The sequence below is a fragment of the Podarcis pityusensis genome (assembly GCF_964106645.2).
Source record: "Podarcis pityusensis genome assembly, chromosome: W".
Classification (NCBI taxonomy): Eukaryota; Metazoa; Chordata; class Lepidosauria; order Squamata; family Lacertidae; genus Podarcis; species Podarcis pityusensis.
Genome location: NC_138045.1, coordinates 6,548,458 through 6,566,733, shown reverse-complemented (window position 1 = coordinate 6,566,733; position 18,276 = coordinate 6,548,458). Strand labels below are relative to the sequence as shown.

General features: G+C 49.8%; 1 pseudogene across 1 annotated transcript in view; it reads right to left on the bottom strand.

Moving 5' to 3' along the window:
* The window catches only part of LOC308467677 (inositol polyphosphate 5-phosphatase OCRL-like), a 304,985-nt pseudogene that overhangs the window by 24,080 nt on the left and 262,629 nt on the right, over window positions 1–18,276 (bottom strand). The window contains exons 4-7 of the transcript in view: window positions 12,640–12,822; window positions 11,795–11,915; window positions 11,433–11,683; window positions 9,527–9,580 (exon numbers count right to left, since the gene is read on the bottom strand). The product of the transcript in view is annotated as an inositol polyphosphate 5-phosphatase OCRL-like (transcript). The remainder of the gene's footprint in view (window positions 1–9,526; window positions 9,581–11,432; window positions 11,684–11,794; window positions 11,916–12,639; window positions 12,823–18,276) is intronic.

Below are 18,276 nucleotides of genomic sequence, written 5' to 3'. Positions count from 1 at the left end.
GGTTGGCATGGATCGCAGTCCATCTGTCCTGGTCAGCAAAGTCTGCGCTTCGTGACAGAACCAAGCGTCCTGGGCGTAAATTGAAACGCCACCCTTTGCCATAGGACTGATATCCCACAAACCGCAGTTTCTGCGCTCTAGCGCCCCCTTTCTGGCGCTGAGCTTTGGGGGTATTTACATGTGCCCAAGCACCCCAGTTATGGAGCATTGTCCACTCTGGTTCTTTCCCAAACAACACACGATAAGGAATATCTTTTATAGAGCTAGACCAGGTTCTATTAATCAAAAAGTTCGCTGTCAGAAAAGCCTCACCCCACAGCCTATGGTTGTGACCCAATCCTGCATCCACTAGCAGGCAGTCCTTTACTGACTGTATTACAGCCCCACGTCTTTCACACAGACCATTTTCAGCAGGGCTATAAGGGTTAGTCAAACGATGAGTGATCCCCTTACATCGCAACCATGCCCCAAATTGTTTGTTCAGAAATTCTCCGCCCCTATCTGTTTGCAGCTGCACAACAGGCCGAGCGAAGAGCTTTTCAGCTTGGGCAACCCATTCTCTGAATGTGGAGAAACACTCAGATTTCTGCTTTAACAAAAACAGCCAACTAAAACGTGATTTATCATCTATTACCAGAAAAGCATATCTGGCGCCCCCTTCAGTCTTCTGTGGAAAAGGGCCTATCACGTCACAATGGACAAGTTCTAAAACCTCTTTAGATACTCTGTCACTTTTAGAAGCCACAGGCTTCCTCTTAGATTTGGCCATTTTACATACATTGCAATCTAGGAAACAGTTACAGCTATTTACTTTTAGGTTCTTGCACACCTTTTGCATCTCTGAAAGCACATGGAAATTGGCGTGACCCAGTTTTCTGTGCAGTTCATGTACACACCCCTTATGAACTGGCAAATTTTCCTGAACCACCTGGGCTGCTTTAACAGGCTTGTCCTGCATTACATATAACCCATTTTCCAACTTTGCATGGCCACATACCCGAGTTCCATTCTTTATCAGACAACCATCCTGTGTGAAGTTAACACTATACCCTGCATTAATCAAACAGCTTACAGACAGCAAACTATAGTCCAAACTGCTGACAAACAGAGTCTCTGGTAGAGTAGTGTTCAAGCACTGCAGGAAACATGTTCCCTGGCCATCAATCTTGCTTCTACGACCATCAGCAAGATAGATTGAGTCTTTTCCATCGGCTGGCTTCTCCAGGGTCTTAAAGTCCTCCCGACTGTTGCAGATAATCCTGCTACTCCCAGAGTCCAGCAACCATGTTCCTCGAGGTATCTTTCTCTCCTCTCGAGAAAATGCAGACACAAACTGAGCAGAACGCGTGTTCTTCTTCCCTGAAGAGAACCCCTTCTGCTTATGTTTCTGCGTCGATTGCTGTCTCTGCTCCACGTCGTCTCCTGGAAGTCTTGCCCTGCATTGACGTTGGAGATGCCCGGCTTGGTTGCATCTATAGCACCTCCTCACCGCCATGGCCAAGTCCAAACCTTGGCGTTGCTCCATTGGCAGATTCTGCTGCTGGCCCCCTCGGCTGTAACTCCTCCGTTCTTGGGGTTCAGCCTGTCTATCTGACCTTCTTTCTGCTTCTTCGGTCAATCTTCCAACCACCTACTCAAGGGTCAGATCTCGGGGAGGCATACTCTCCGTGCTGTTAATCACAGGCAACCAGCTTTCAGGCAAACTTGAAAGGATAATGTAGGTTTGGTCAGTCTCATCATAATGCTTACCTCTCTGCTGTAGTTACAGATAGGTAGCCGTGTTGGTCTGCCATAGTCAAAATAAAAAAAATTCTTCCAGTAGCACCTTTAAGACCAACTAAGTTAGTTCTTGGTATGAGCTTTCGTGTGCAAGCACACTTCTTCAGATACACTGAAACAGAAGTTGCCAGATCCTTCTATATAGTGAGAAGGTGGGGAGGGGTTCTGACCTCCCTTTGTCTCTTCAGCCTGGTCCTCGGACCCTTGTCTGCATAAGAGAGTCCACGAGAATATGCTTGCAGAGTTTTATTCTTAAAAGTCTTTGTGCAAAACACGACTGAATAACTATACACACCAGCACCAACCAACCCAAACACCAGCCTAAGTCTCAGACTAACATTTCTCACTATATATATACAACCTGCTGCAAGCCGCTGAGTCATGCTGACCCAGCTTTATTCGCATTAAAGAAACAGCGGCCATTTTAGCCGTGACAGAGAAGCAAAAGACCCCCTGTTGCCTGACAATGGAGTCTATTAACAGCCACTGTTGTGCTGGAAGACCAAGGTGAAGTACTAGTAGGTTAAAGGTAAAGGTAAAGGGACCCCTGACCATTAGGTCCAGTCGTGACCGACTCTGGGGTTGCGGCGCTCATCTCGCGTTATTGGCTGAGGGAGCTGGCGTACAGCTTCCGGGTCATGTGGCCAGCATGACTAAGTCGTTTCTGGTGAACAAGAACAGCACACAGAAACAGTGTTTACCTTCCCGCCGGAGCGGTACCTATTTATCTACTTGCACTTTGACGTGCTTTCGAACTGCTAGGTTGGCAGGAGCAGGGACAGAGCAAGGGGAGCTCACCCCGTCGCGGGGATTCAAACCGCCGACCTTCTGATCGTCAAGCCCTAGGCTCTGTGGTTTAACCCACAGCACCACCCGCGTCCCTACTAGTAGGTTAGCCAAGTGCAAAAAAAGGGGTATACCTGCTGAAATCCTATCTTATACACAATTATTAAAGGTACAGGATGCTTGTGCTTTTTTGCCCCATGTCATCTTAAATTACTTTGCTGCATCACACGACAGGAAAATCCTCTAACTCAGGAGCAGCAGACACGTGGCCCTCACAATGCTGCAGAACTACAATTCCCATCATCCCTGATTACTGGCCATGATGGCTGGAGCCAACAGGAACTGCAGCTCAGTAACATCTGGCAGACCACAGGTTAGCTATACCTCCAATAGACAATGTTATATGTACCAATAATCCATACAAACTGTTAACAGCCACCAGAATACACCCCCGACACTATGAGCAACTGCAAAATCATCCTTTTGCAGGTGTGGCAAGGTGTACAAGAATTAACAGGGTATAAATCCAAGGACTCCCTGGCAGACGAGGGAGGGGCATCCCTCGCAGAGGATTTGAATGCCTTTTTTGCCCGTTTTGAAGTAACATCTGCAGCAACACCTGCTGAGGCGTTACCAACACCACCACCACTCCCTGTGAAGGCTTTGCCATCATCACCACCATTACCATCATCAGTACAAAGGAATGTAGTAGTCTCTGTGGAAAAAGAAGAGATGAGGAAGGTGTTGAAGGGAATCAACCCAAGGAAGGCCACAGGGCCAGATGGGGTAGCTGGAAGGGTATTGAGAGACTGTGCAGATCAACTAGCAGGAGTTTTCACTGGGATTTTAAATCGGTCCCTAGCCCAGGCTATTGTTCCATCCTGCCTAAAGTCCTCTATTATCGTTCCAATAGCAAAAAAATCTAACCCGGAAGATCTGAATGATTTTCGTCCAGTAGCACTCACACCTATAATCATGAAGTGCTTTGAAAAGCTGGTCATTGCCTGCCTACCAGAGGGACTGGACACATTCCAATTTGCTTATAAAACGAAAAGATCGACAGAGGACGCTGTTGCGATTGCCCTCCATGCCGTCCTTGCACATTTGGAGCAGCGGGGGTGTTATGCCAGACTGCTTTTTTAAGATTTCAGCTCGGCATTTAATACCATTCTACCACAACGTCTGATGTCTAAACTGGAAGATCTGGGGCTTCCGTTATCACTTTGTGGGTGGATATTGGACTTTTTGTCAGACCGCCCCCAGAGGGTTCGGTTGGGCCCTTATACCTCTAATATGCTTAAGACTAACACAGGAACACCACAGGGATGCGTACTCAGTCCGCTCCTTTATATTCTCTACACGTACGATTGTGTCGCTACTCACCCTAATAACAGGGTTGTTAAATTTGCAGATGACACAACCGTGATTGGGCTCATCCCTGAAAGGGAGGGTGAAATGGATTATAGAGATGAGGTGGAGCGGCTGACAGAGTGGTGCAGAGCTAACAACTTGCTCATAAATACAAGGAAGACAAAGGAGCTTGTGGTGGACTTCAGGAGACAGAAGAGCAACGTCCAGCCACTTTTGATTGATGGGGTCTGTGTGGAGAGGGTAACAACGTTCAGATTTTGGGGCATTGAATTACAAGAGGATCTGTCCTGGAGTGTCAACACAAGGGGGCTTGTGAAGAAGGCGCAGCAGAGACTGTACTTTTTGAGAATACTAAGGAAAAACCATCTTCCGCAGAAACTGCTGCTTGCCTTCTATCACTGTGCCATTGAGAGCGTGCTTACTTATGGCTTATGTGTGTGGTACGGAAGCTGTACTACCCAGGACAGGATGGGGTTGTGCAGGGTTGTTAAGGCAGCAGAGAGCATTGTTGGCTGCCCACTCTCCACCTTAGAGCAGATTTATGCCACAAGGTGCCATAGGAAGGCACTGGACATAGTAAAAGATCCATCGCATCCTGGTCACTGTCTCTTCGAGCTCTTGCCGTCGGGACGGAGATACAGGACGATGAAGACAAGAACGAGCCGTCTTAAGAACAGCTTCTTCTCCAGAGCGATCTCGGCCCTGAATGGGAAGCCCGGACTTTGAAAGACCACAGCATATAAGGCTCCAAGGAGGCCTCGGGACATCGCTGCTGCCGCTCTGCCGTGAGTTTGTGGGGAGGACCGCTCCCCCCTGAAGCCCTTTTTCCACCTTGGGCCCTGGGGGTGGGCCCCATACTCCACCACAGCATATAAGGCTCCAAGGAGGCCTTGGGACATCGCTGCTGCCGCTCTGCCGTGAGTCTTGGGGAGGACCGCTCCCCCCTGAAGCTCTTTTTCCACCTTGGGCCTGGGGGTGGGCCCCATACTCCACCACAGCATATAAGGCTCCAAGGAGGCCTCGGGACATCGCTGCTGCCGCTCTGCCGTGAGTCTTGGGGAGGACCGCTCCCCCCTGAAGCCCTTTTTGCACCTTGGGCCTGGGGGTGGGCCCCATACTCCACCACAGCATATAAGGCTCCAAGGAGGCCTCGGGACATCGCTGCTGCCGCTCTGCCTATGAGTCTTGGGGAGGACCGCTCCCCCTTGAAGCCCATTTTCCACCTTGGGCCTGTGGGCGGGCCCCATACTCGCCTCCGCAGCTTATGGGGCTCCAGGGAGGCCTCGGGTGTGTGGGGTGGGGTGGGTGTTTAGTTGGGTGTGGGAATTTGTTTAATTTAATTATGTTGTGTTTGTAACTTTGTTTTTTGTTTTTATAGTTTTATTGTTCTGTTAGTTTGTTTTTTGTATAGGCTTTAATTTGATTTTAAGGGGAGGGGTCAGGGCTGCCTGGGAGTGGGTCCCAGCAAACAAAATGGCTGGGGCGGGTTCCACAGGGGGGGATGCACTCGGACAACCGATCTCAGTGATCATGGGTAGGAGGAGGAGTTACGCTAAGACCAGACCATGTCATTACCGAGGAAGCAGGCTTAGTCGTTGTTTGAGGACTACCCCTGCCTCCAGGTCTGGTCCTGACCGGAAGGATACTGGAATCAACAAGGGAAACCCACATGACCTGAAAGTGTTGCTGTGCAATGCCAGGTCAATAATGAATAAAACCTCTGCCATCCACGACCTGATTGTGGATGGAGGATTGTGTGTGACAGAGACCTGTGTGACAGAGACCTGGTTGGATGAAGCAGATGGGCCCGTCCTTGCCGCTGCTTGCCCACCAGGTTTCTCTTACGCACAGCAACCCAGGCCTTGTGGGCGGGGAGGGGGGGTTGCAGTGATTTTTAGGAAGTCACTAGCTTGCACCAGGCGTCCTATTGGAAAGACCCAGTTCTCTGAGTGCATGTTCTGGAAGTTGGGCAATAGGGGCAGTACAGGATTCCTATTGGTGTACCGACCTCCCCGCTGCACCAAGGATTCCCTGCCCGAGCTGCTTCAGGTCGTGGCGGATGTCCTCCTGGAGACACCTAGTTTGGTTGTCCTAGGGGATTTTAACATCCATGCCGACACGACCTTACAAGGGGCCGCTCGGGACTTCGTGGAAAGCATGGCCTCCATGGGGCTGTCCCTAAATAAGTCTGGCCCAACTCATAGCCACGGGCATGCCTTAGACCTGGTGTTCACCTCTATGGATGTTGGTGATCTGACACTAAGTAAAAGCGAAACCAAAGAAGTGCCATGGTCAGATCACTTCCTGGTGCAACTGGACTTCTCCGTGACCCTTCCCCTCTGCAGGGAGGCGGGACCGATTCAGATGGTCCGCCCCCGCCACTTAATGGATCCAAATGGTTTCCAGAGAGTGGTAGGGGATGTTTTATCCCATGTTGATGGCCTTTCAGCTGATTCCCTGGTGGCCCGCTGGAATGTGGAGTTAACCAGGGCTATTGACTGTTTGGCTCCAAAGCGCCCTCTCCGATTGCATGGAGTCCGGACAGCCCCGTGGTTTTCCACGGATCTGAGGGCAATGAAACAATCGTTGAGACGGCTAGAGTGCCGGTGGCGGATAACCCATTCTGAATCTGACCGGACACGGGTTAGAGCTCAGTGTCGAGCCTACCAAGTGGCGATAGCGACGGCGAAGAAGACTTTCTTCACCGCCTCTATTGCATCTGCGGAAAACAGCAGCAGGAGACTCTTTCAGGTGGTTCGCAATTTAGCGGAACCACCTGCTCCATCAGGGCCCAGTAGGGGCCACATGATCTCCTGCAATGACTTTGCAAAGTTTTTTGCAGATAAAGTCGCTCAGATTCGAGAAGAGGTAGACTCCACCGTGGGAGCAGGGCCGGGGCGGGAGAGTGCTAGAGTCCTGTCTAGTCAAGTTGTGTGGGATCATTTCCAATCTGTTACCCCCGGGGATGTGGACAGGCTGCTTGGACGAGTGAAACCAACCACTTGCCTCCTTGATCCTTGCCCATCCTGGCTTATAAAAGCTAGCCGGGAAGGACTGGGCGATGGGCTTCGTGGGGTGGTGAATGCTTCCCTCTGTGAGGGAGCCTTCCCAGACCCGCTGAAAGAGGCGGTTATTAAACCGCTTCTTAAAAAACCATCTTTAGATGCGGCTACGATAGCCAACTATCGCCCAGTCTCAAATCTTCCATTCTTGGGCAAGGTGATTGAGCGAGTGGTTGCTGAACAACTCCAGGCACGCCTGGAAGAAGCGGACCATTTGGATCCCTTCCAGTCGGGATTCAGGCCTCATCATGGGACTGAAACTGCCTTGGTCGCACTGGTTGATGATCTCCGGCGGGCTAGGGACAAAGGTGAGAGCTGTTTCCTAGTTCTGCTGGATCTCTCAGCGGCGTTTGATACCATCGACCATAACATCCTTCTGGACCGTCTTGAGGGGTTGGGAGCTGGGGGCACTGTTATACAGTGGTTCCGCTCCTTCCTCCTGGGCCGTGTTCAGAAAGTGGGGGGGGGGATGAGTGTTCAGACCCCTGGGCCCTCACTTGTGGGGTGCCTCAGGGTTCTGTCCTCTCCCCCATGCTTTTCAACATCTACATGAAGCCGCTGGGAGAGATCATCAGGGGATTTGGGCTGGGTGTTCATCAGTATGCGGATGATACCCAGCTCTACCTCTCTTTCAAATCAGAACCAGTGAAGGCAGTGAAGGTCCTGTGTGAGTGCCTGGAGGCGGTTGGAGGTTGGATGGCGGCTAACAGATTGAGGTTGAATCCTGACAAGACAGAAGTACTGTTTTTGGGGGACAGGAGGCGGGCAGGTGTGGAGGATTCCCTGGTCCTGAATGAGGTAACTGTGCCCCTGAAGGACCAGGTGCGCAGCCTGGGAGTCATTTTGGACTCACAGCTGTCCATGGAGGCACAGGTCAAATCTGTGTCCAGGACAGCTGTTTACCAGCTCCATCTGGTACGCAGGCTGAGACCCTATCTGCCTGCGGACTGCCTCGCCAGAGTGGTGCATGCTCTGGTTATCTCCCGCTTGGATTACTGCAATGCGCTCTACGTGGGGCTACCTTTGAAGGTGACCCGGAAACTACAACTAATTCAGAACGCGGCAGCTAGACTGGTGACTGGGAGCGGCCGCAGAGACCACATAACACCGGTCTTGAAAGACCTACATTGGCTCCCAGTACGTTTCCGAGCACAATTCAAAGTGTTGGTGCTGACCTTTAAAGCCCTAAATGGCCTTGGTCCAGTATATCTGAAGGAGCGTCTCCACCCCCATCGTTCTACCCGGACACTGAGGTCCAGCACCGAGGGCCTTCTGGCGGTTCCCTCACTGCGAGAAGCCAAGTTACAGGGAACCAGGCAGAGGGCCTTGTGGAACACCCTCCCACCAGATGTCAAAGAGAACAACAACTACCAGGCTTTTAGAAGACATCTGAAGGCAGTCCTGTTTCGGGAAGCTTTTAATGTTTGATGTATTATAGTATTTTAATATTCTTTTGGAAGCCGCCCAGAGTGGCCGGGGAAGCCCAGCCAGATGCGCGGGGTATAAATAATAAATTATTATTATTATTATTATTATTATTATTATTATTATTATTTTGCATCCTACGTTGGCTCCCAGGACGTTTCTGAGCACAATTCTCGGTGTTGGCGCCAACCTTTAAAGCCCTAATTGGCCTCAGCCCTGAAAGAGTGTCTCCATCCCCATTGTTCAGCCCAGGCATCAGGGTCCAGCACCGAGGGCCGTCTGGCGGTTTCCTCACTGTGAGAAGCGAAGTTACAGGGAACCAGGCAGAGGGCCTTCTGAGTAGTGGCACCTGCCCTGTGGGACACCCTTCCATCAGATGTCAAGGAGATAAGTAACTATACAGCCTTTAGGGAAGTTTTTCATGTTTTATTATGGTTTTCCATATGTTGGAAGTCTGAGGCTGCCCCCCTTGCCTTCCTTGCAGCATCCTTTTCAAAGGGCTAAGGCATGACTACGCTCACAGAGTTTAAATCCACCATAAGGTGCAGCAATCAGGCCTCTGTTTCAACACAAAATACCAATGATCCTTATGCCAAGTGGGAGAAAGGTCGTCAACATGATGAACACACAAACCTTGGAGAGAAAAATGTAAAACAAAAAGCATCAGCAATTTTATTGGACTTAATGGAAGTCTCTGCTGATAAGAACATGTGAGCAACACAGATTTTCCAGACAGATGCAAAACCTAGAGCAGGAAACCTTAGACCTTTAGATATTGCTGGACAGCAGCTATGCTGGGGCTGATGGGAGTCCAACAACATCTGGAGCGTGTGCTGAGCTAGGAAAGCCCTCTAACTGGGAAATTGCAGAGCAGTCCTACTTATTCCAAAGCAACCCTCCAACTTAATTGGGACTTGCTTCTAATTCAGGTTGCACAAACCTGCAACCTTAAAAAGCATTTGTAGAAGTCGCAGTCATCCTATGTTCTTTGCTCCTAACTGTCTGAAAGTGGTTTCTCTAGCCTAGGCTGGGGTATCCCAGACAAAGGAAATAAACAGGGCAATATCCTAAACCACCACATATAACACAAAGATGTCTCTCACCTGGCCGTAGGTCAGAAGTCTCTGAAGCTCATTTTTAGTGATCAGATGACAATGCTGGAAAAAAGCAAAGAAACCACAGCTACAGGCTAGCTCACGGGGGCGGGGGGCAGCCTGCTGCCACTTCCTGCAATATGTAGTAAGACTGATAACTAGGATTGGGCAGTATGATCTGTCAGGGAACTGCCATCGGAAGGAAGGGAGGTGAAAGGGCTCACACAGGTTGGGAGAGACTCAGCAGCTGAAGAGGGAACCAGTAGGGGGAGAGGAGGTGAGCTGAGGGAAAGTGAGCTGGAGGGATGGCTCAGAGACACTTCCAGCGAAAACAGTGGGGAGGTTTCAGGACCTCCTGTAGGGACACCCACTCCTCGCCGGAAACTGTCACGCAGAGAGTCCAGAAGACGTGTTTCCGTTAAGGAGCTTTTATGTTGGAAGCGATTCCGAAAGCAACCACTGTCGGAATCTGCCAGCGACTGACGGAGCCATGTTTAAGGGGCTCCGTTACAGACAGAGGTTTGCAAACTTGACCAAACTCTGAGGGACTTGGATTTTACACACGAGCAGCTCATTGTCCCATCACATGATCATATTAGGCTAGTGCTCTGTGAACTAGACCGGCTCTTGAACTGCTTCCAGGCTCAATTCAGAGTATCCCATTTGGCCTTTAAAGTGTTTCAAGGTTTGGGAAAAGGGTACCAGAAGAAGGCCCACTTATTTTTGCACTGCCTCTCCACTGACTCGAATCTTTAGCAGGGGCAGCCCTTTCCCAGGGAACTCCTGCTCTTTCAAGTATGGCAGGGCCTTTTCAGTCATGGCACCCGACCTTTCAGAATAATCTCCCAAAGAGGTTCACCTGGCCCCTGCTTTGATGTCCTTTCAGCAAAGACTTTTAGAATTTCCCCTGGTTCTTGAATTCATGGGCAGGGCGCTTGTGGCCCTCCAAACCCTGCTGTACTACACAGGAACATAGGAAGCTACCTTATATTGAGGCAGACCATTGACCCATCAAGCTCAGGACGGACTACATGGACTGGCAGCAGCTTTCAGGCAGAGATCATGCCCAGCCCTATCTGCACACACTGGTGACTGAGCCGGGAACCTTCTCCATGCAAAATGGCTGCTCTGCTTTTGCATTACTGCCCTTAACAAACTGCAACTCCCACCCCGATCACTGGAGAAGTTGCCCACATTTGCTATAATCTAATCTAGTACATCTCTGCCACTCGGTTTATGTTGCTCTCTACTGGCTGCTCTAGTAGAAACCTTAGTGGTGCAGCTGCAGCAGCAGGGATCGCCGACACTGCACCCTCCTGGTGTTGCTGAAGTGGAACTCTCATGAGCCCCAGTCAGCAAGGCCAGTTCTTAGCAATTATGGGAATTTTGGTCTATCAACATTTGGAGAGCACTATGCTGCCTGCCATAAAGAAGGCTGATCGCCGAAGAATGGATGCTTTTGAATTCTGGTGCTGGAGGAGACTCTTGAGAGTCCCATAGACTGCAAGAAGATCAAACCTCTCCATTCTGAAGGAAATCAGCCCTGAATGCTCACTGGAAGGACAGATCGTGAAGCTGAGGCTCCAAGACTTTGGCCACCTCATGAGAAGAGAAGACTCCCTGGAAAAGACTCTGGTGTTGGGAAAGATGGAGGGCACAAGGAGAAGGGGACGACAGAGGACGAGATGGTGGGACCGTGTTCTCGAAGCTACCAGCATGAGTTTGACCAAACTGCGGGAGGCAGTGGAAGACAGGAGGGCCTGGCGTGCTCTGGTCCAGGGGGTCACGAAGAGGCGGACACGACTAAACGACTAAACAACAACAAATGCTGCCTACCCTGAGCTACACACAGGCAGGAAAGTTACAGAAACATGACTCAATTTGCTTCTCCAGATAGCGGAGACCAGCAAGTTACATCAGCCAAGGCTCTCTCCCTCCAAGCCCTCGAAACGCACTCGTGTTTCATGATTGTCAGCTGCAGCAGACCCTGGTCAGGGGGCAGGAAGCTCATCTGGGCACAGATATCCTTGTAATCCTGGTTTCGGCACTCAAAGTCTTCCACGTGGGCAGCAAGGTGGGAATTGACAACGCAGAAGCTGGTATTGTTGCAGACAAACCTCGCGGCCACACACCCCTTGTTACCCTGCAGGGGCGGAGCAAAGATGGCTGTTAGAGAGCAAGCAGGAAAGAGGGGGGAACTGGTTGGCAGAGATTAGAAAAACAGATAGACAGACAGAAAGAAAGATTGACGTAGGGAATTCCGCTGTCAGGGTCTACTCCCCATCTTCCCCATGATGCCTGTGCCCACTGTCTCCCTCATCACTTCCTTGATGCGGCTGAGCTGGTCCTTCCTGACAAAGATGAGCAACATCATTCCGACTAGACGCACCAGCTGCACCTAGAAGATGCAAGGTACTGGGATGTCTACCAGCTCTGTTCAGTGCTTGCTGTCCTGGGCCGGCTGGATGCAGATAGGAGTGGCAGGTGGCACCAACTGGGGATCCCCCAAGGGAAGAAGGCTCAGAGCCAGGGAACTGGTGGGGGGACAACGACGCTGAGTCGTCCGAGGGAGAAGAGGGAGCAGACTGTGAGCAAGAGGAGGTGTTGGAAACTGAAGAGGCAGGAGGGCAGGAAGATTCTGTGGCAAACAGCAGCCCAGAATCCGAGGCAGAAGTGGAGGCTGGAGGCGGGGGTCAAGAGGCAGAGATCAGGCAGGCTGCTGAAGAAGCCAGGGGGTCTCCCCATCCTGCTGCGATCAGCTCCCCTCCCTGCTGGTCTCCCAAAACACAGAGAAATTAAGAGGAGGGAGCAAAGACAGGCAAGGTGTCAGAGTCTCAGGTTGCTTGGGAAGGACCAGGGGGAGGAGGAGACTTCAGAGAGTGGTGGGAGGGTAGCAACCTTCAGCCTTCACAACTACCTCACTGGGGCAAGACCTGTTGGGAAAGGTTTCTGTGATCACGAGGCCTGCACGGTTTGGGTTTCTTTGAATAAAGAATGTTGGCTTCTTTTGAATAAAACCCCACTGACACCAGGTGTTTTTTTCTGGCTGACCTCCTCCTCCTCCTCACTCCAGCTCCTGACAGCTGTCTGGCTGCTGAAGAAATGGGTGGGGTTGGACTTACTTTCTTGTACTTGGACTTGGAACGCAAAGCCTTTTCCACAGCTGTCAGCCACTCTTGCTCCTTTGTCGAGTCCAAGTAGAAGAAAGCCTCTGTGCTCAGGTCCAGCTCCTGGAACCTAATGCCAAAGTGCCAAAGAGAAGGATGTGGTACTGCAGGAATAGGACTCCAATCGGAACAGACGTGCTGGTTAAATATGCAAAGACAACAGGAGTGTGCAAGGGCAGGCAAGATCAGGACCAAGAACAAACAAGTAATACCAGCCACTTCTTCCTCAGCTTAGCTATTCTGGGCCCCAAAGGAGCTTTGCTAATGGAAGAAAAAAAGCTTTTTCCTTGTATTTTTTAAGATGTGTCAGCCAGCCTGATATTTAAGCACTATCCCAGTAGCCACAGGCAACCAGAAATTCTTTGAAGGCAAGTGAGTTAGTTGATCTCTCCATTCTTCCTTCACCTGGCAACCTGGTTTCCAGGCGGGCTTTCCGGGAGCAGAAAACCACCTCTCAGATCTGCTGTGCCAAGCTTGTTTGCTAGAAGATTACCCCGTAACACCCTTGTCCTCTTTGCAAACCTCCTAAATGGCTAGCCTTCTGTGTTTCCATGCTGGCCATGAAGGAATGGGCATTCCCGACTCTGAAAACAGCACAGAAATACAGCCTGTCTAGTAAAGGGGTAAAAAGAGCAAGCTTAACAGCCTCTGTAAAACAGATTGTTTCTATTCATGACAGTAGGAGGGCAGTTATATGCAAGACTGTATTCAGTACTGTTCGTGCCTGTAAAGATTTCGGGACAGACATACTCCGACCCTTCCAATCAGTTCCCCCTAACTTCCAGCTGAAACCAGGTACCTTTTTCATACCACAAATGTTCTTCAGTGGTGAACCATGGCATCTCAAATTCCAGGGGAGCCCTGTGCGATGCCAAAATTCAGTGCCCCACGCCTCTCAACGTCTATTCAACATCATAGTTGTGGTGTCCCCTGTGGGGCCCGCAAGGCTTCACGCCAGTGTGACCAAACCAGTTGCACTCCCCTAAATCCATCTAAATGTAATTGGGGGGGGGGGGATTTGTCCCACTTAAGTTGCACTTTATAGCTCAAGAGGGCCCCTCTGGCTGATAATAACATAGTAGCACGGGGGACGCATCACAGAACAACTTGCAAAGCAAAATGACATGTAGTTGGTCCACCACAATTGCAAGATTATTGCATCCTTCAGGAAGGGTGTGTCCAGCTCCATCTGAGTCATCATCCAGGCACGCTGTGGAGCTGCCTGGATGAGAGATGGGCATCTTCGGCCAGTCAGGGGTGAAGAGCTAGCAAGATCCCCTGTACTGAGCAGAAAAGCAAACTCTTTGGCCTCCGAGATCTCTCCCAACTCTCAGCAGCCCTCACTGTGAGCCATACTAGAGGAATTTTGTCCTGCTTTTGCTGAGCTACAACACAGGAGCGCACCCCCAGGGGGCCATGATGTGGTAACCCTGGCGAAGCATTGCAGAGCAACTGAGAAAGCAGAATGATGTTTGCGTGGACAGTCCATTAGAAAGCTGGACTATTATTGCATCGAGAGCACTTTGCAGAATACGGCCCCCCTCCAGGCAAAAACTTCTGTCTGGAGGCACAGTAGCTTTCATTTCGGAGGTTGTGGTTTTACATCTTCCTATTTATTTATTTATTTATTCAAAATTATTGATTTATTTCATAAAATTTATACACACCAGATGGTAAGAAACATCAAAGCCGTTTACAGAAAGATAAAACCATAAAATCAAGAAAAACCTACAGTACATTAAACGCTGAAGAAGTGAATACCAGAATAGATCAGAACTCACTCCCAAGGTAAGGGGAAGAGACAGCTTACTCTATGATGTTAACCCTTCATGCACTAATTAGACTGAAGCATGTTGGTTATATGAGACTGGTTATCCCGCACAACATGCTCTCACGCAACCCATGCCCTCCAACTGAAAACCCATTTCCTGGACAATATCAACATTGTGTTTTGTGCCTGTGAACTGCACAGTGAATATTTTTATTAGAAAAGAAAACAGCCCCATATTTCAGCTTCTCAAAGTTGTTTTATTTAGTGCGCTGCTACAGCTTGTCACACCCAAATCCTCCAATGAAATCTGCCAAAGTGCTTTTCCAGGCAAAAGGGGGCAAAAACACAACAGTACTAACGGCCATATGGAACCACACCTCAAAGCTGGATCAGACTTCCCAGATCCTGTAGCCTACATCGGGAGGAAGACTGGGGCAGAGGGGCCTAGAGTCGGAGTCAGAGCTGCTCTTAGGGCTGCATGTCTGAAGCATGGGCAGAAATCTTTGGGTGTGAGGTTGCATGGGGCTGTCTCTTTGTGTTTTGGTGGTGCCAAGCCACCAGCCAGCCACAGGCAGGCAACCAACTGGCTTCAGGGGCAAGCTCCTTTGCAAATCCAGTCTGACTTCACCAAATGCAATAGCAGAGTGACCATTCGGCCCGTGTTCTGCTTCGCTGTGAAATGGAGTGTGTTCCTCAACCCAGAGAACCTCTCGTTCAACGTCAAGCTGGTCTAAGGAAGAAAAGCATAAGAGTTAGTCTTGAATCCCCACACACATGTGCTTGGAGATGCCTGCACACCGCACACGTAAAGCACATCTCCTCCCACCCACACCCAAAAAGTCCTTGGAACAATGGTTTGTTAAGGGTGCTGGGAATCGTAGCACTGTGAAAGGAAAACTAAGGTTCTTAGGATTCTTTGGAGGGGGTGGAATGTTGAATACACAGCGGCCACATGGACAGACGGACACCCACACCCACACCCACACCCACACACCCCAGCATAGCTTCAACTTTTAGCACAAAAAGTCTTCAGCCAGATGTCATGCAATCCTTTGGCAGGGGCAACTTATCATGTTATTGATTTTCCATAACAACAATTAAAAAGGCGGACAATCTTGCAAAGGAGTGTTGCCATTTAAACTGCTGGTGTGACGTAGGAACCCGAACAAAGAAAAGGAACCAACTACGCTGAGTCTGCTTCCGATTGCCCTTATTCTCCACCTCCCTCTATCCTAATCAGCCGCAAACAAGAGTTCAGATTTGAAAGCCTTGTTATCACCTCATTCCCTTCAATTAGCCAGCTGCTCTGGCAGATGACATCAGTTCCTTCCCGCTCCCAATATTCCTGCTCCTAACCTGGTTAGCCATAGCCTGGAAGCTGAATCTCAGGGGAACGCCTTTGGGCTGGGAAGGGCTCATCTTTTCTGGGCCTCTTCTCCCCCTCAGGAAGGGGTGCTTGGCTCCTGGCCTGTGAAATGCGCTCAAAATGTCAAGATGCCTTCTTTCCAGGGAGCCAAGGGAGAAGGGGGGAATTTGAAATACCTCCAAACCTTCCCACGTCAGAGATGCAGGAGTTGCATCACCTCCAACTTCCTCAGGGATGAAGCAGCTATGAAAAATGAAACATCCCACCTGGGCACGGTTTCTGAGAGAGCAACAGCAGAAGACCCAGACTTTGGCAAGATGAGCATTTGCCCAGTGGATTCTGGCCGCTCCATGAGGGCAGACAAGGGATGGCTGTGGTGGCCGCCAGCCCCTTCCCACTCCATCTCAGATACAGAACGCATTTGCTCTGCCACTCCTTGGCTCTGGCTCCACCTACTGCTGGCCTCCTTGCCTTCCACCCTCCCAGTCCCAATGAGCACCATCCACCCCTGGTCCAGAGGCGCAGAGCAGTAGTTAGGTGATCTTGTGCCCCGGCAGAACTGTCCAGATTGCGCCCCCTAGCCACGGACAAGTTAGCTCTTCTTATTGCCTCTCCTCCACCCCCCCCCATTCAATTCACCCTGGAAATACAAGTATCGAAAAGTAAAATGTTAGAGGTTTCCCCCCACCCCATAGCAATATAATTGGATTCAGCTAGCTGGTCAGTCTACTTTTGGTTTCACTCCTGGCTCCTTGTTAAATTAATACTGCATCAGAAACTTCCCAAGCAGATATCCAAAGTTCTTTGGCATTTCTACAGTTGTTAATGAGATGTCTCTTCTAGTCCAGGCGAGTCTTTTGATCTTCTTCTGTTGGGTTGAAATAAGCGACAGACAAATGGCAAGGTGTCATACGGGAGGCATCTCTCGAGCAAGTCTCGGAGAGTCCCTTTTATTGAATATTACAACATTTGCCACATATGTGCTTATTGCTGATTGGTTAACACAAGTACAAAGCAAAGGTTACATATTACATTAATCACCAATAGATTAAAGGTTGGGAAAGGGAGCACACAACTAGACAGGCATGAAACCTCCTAATTAAATTATAACTAGTGATTGATTATCAAGACTTAAACTATTACTAATGATTGATTTTGCATGACATGAAAGAACATAACAATCACGTTCTGTAGATGTGGTCAACTATGCATTAAGAACAGGTCAGAGTAGAATGTTTTCATGAACTCAATATGAACTGAACATTCTAGGGTGATGAGGGAATGTCTTAGTATTAGAACGGTTTGTGCAGCATGTGCAGAAGAAAAGCTTAGAAGCAAAACTTCCCATCATGCCACAGTCATGCGCAGAAGCAAAGCTTCCCTTCATTCTTACAGGAAACCAAGAGTCGAAAGCCTTGATTTTCCTTTTTTTCTTTTTCCAGTCATTTCCACACAGTCATTATTAGAGTTATTAAAACCTTATTATATTAACAAATGCAATTTTTTTAGTCTCCCTTGCTTTCCTGGTGACCTTCAGCTTAAACACAAACTGCTCTGGAGTGAGAACAACCCATCACACTCAAAAAGCCCAGCTGGAGGGATCTGGAAGTGTGAGGGGAAGAGCAAATTTGTAGTGGGTTTGTTGCACAGGAGCACCAAGTTCACTAACTGGCTGATTCAGAGTGAATCCCATTCAAAAAGAGTGCAATGGTGTGTGTTTCAGCCAGCCATCCGACTGCTGCAACTATTCCCTGGGTGCCACCACACTGTCCTGTCTGTGTGTTTGGAAGGGAATGGGAGCTATGCTCCCCCCGGAGACACTCCACTCCTTCTTCCTTAGCTGTGTTGCTCAACAGTTGAGGCAACCTTCACAGTTCTGGGATGCCGAGGAAGCGAACCAATAGTCACATTCATCTGTACTGGCTCAGTATGACCTATTCTAACAGGTGCTGCCTTTCATATTCAGGCCCAAGAGCCTTTCCGCTCCAGAGATCTGGGGCTGAACCCGGGATCTGCACGCCAAGGCTGGAATAAGAAAGAGCCCCAGTTGACGCGCCGGGCATCCCTGGTTCCCCCTCGGCAGTGGCAGCGGTAGCGGCAGTCTCAGCAGCCCGGAGCCAGCCTGGTAGTGCACTTGGCTCTGGCTGGCTTCAGGAGCTGCTCATTGCCGTGGCACCCGCCATTTTGCCTCTCTGGAAGTCCCCATATGATTTGTCTTCTGCCGTTGAACTAATCACGCAACATTCCTTCCCTACTAATAAATCTACAACACTTAAAATATAAATCTGGGAGCCTTATATGAAATCCGGGGACATTCCGGGGACGGATTTTGTTGGGGACAGATTTGTAAATCCGGGGACTGTCCCTGGGAGACAGGGACATCTGGCAATCATTCTGTAATAGGGCTTCTCCTGCCTTTGCCAGTATGTCAGCCTTCCCAGCCTCATTAAAGAGG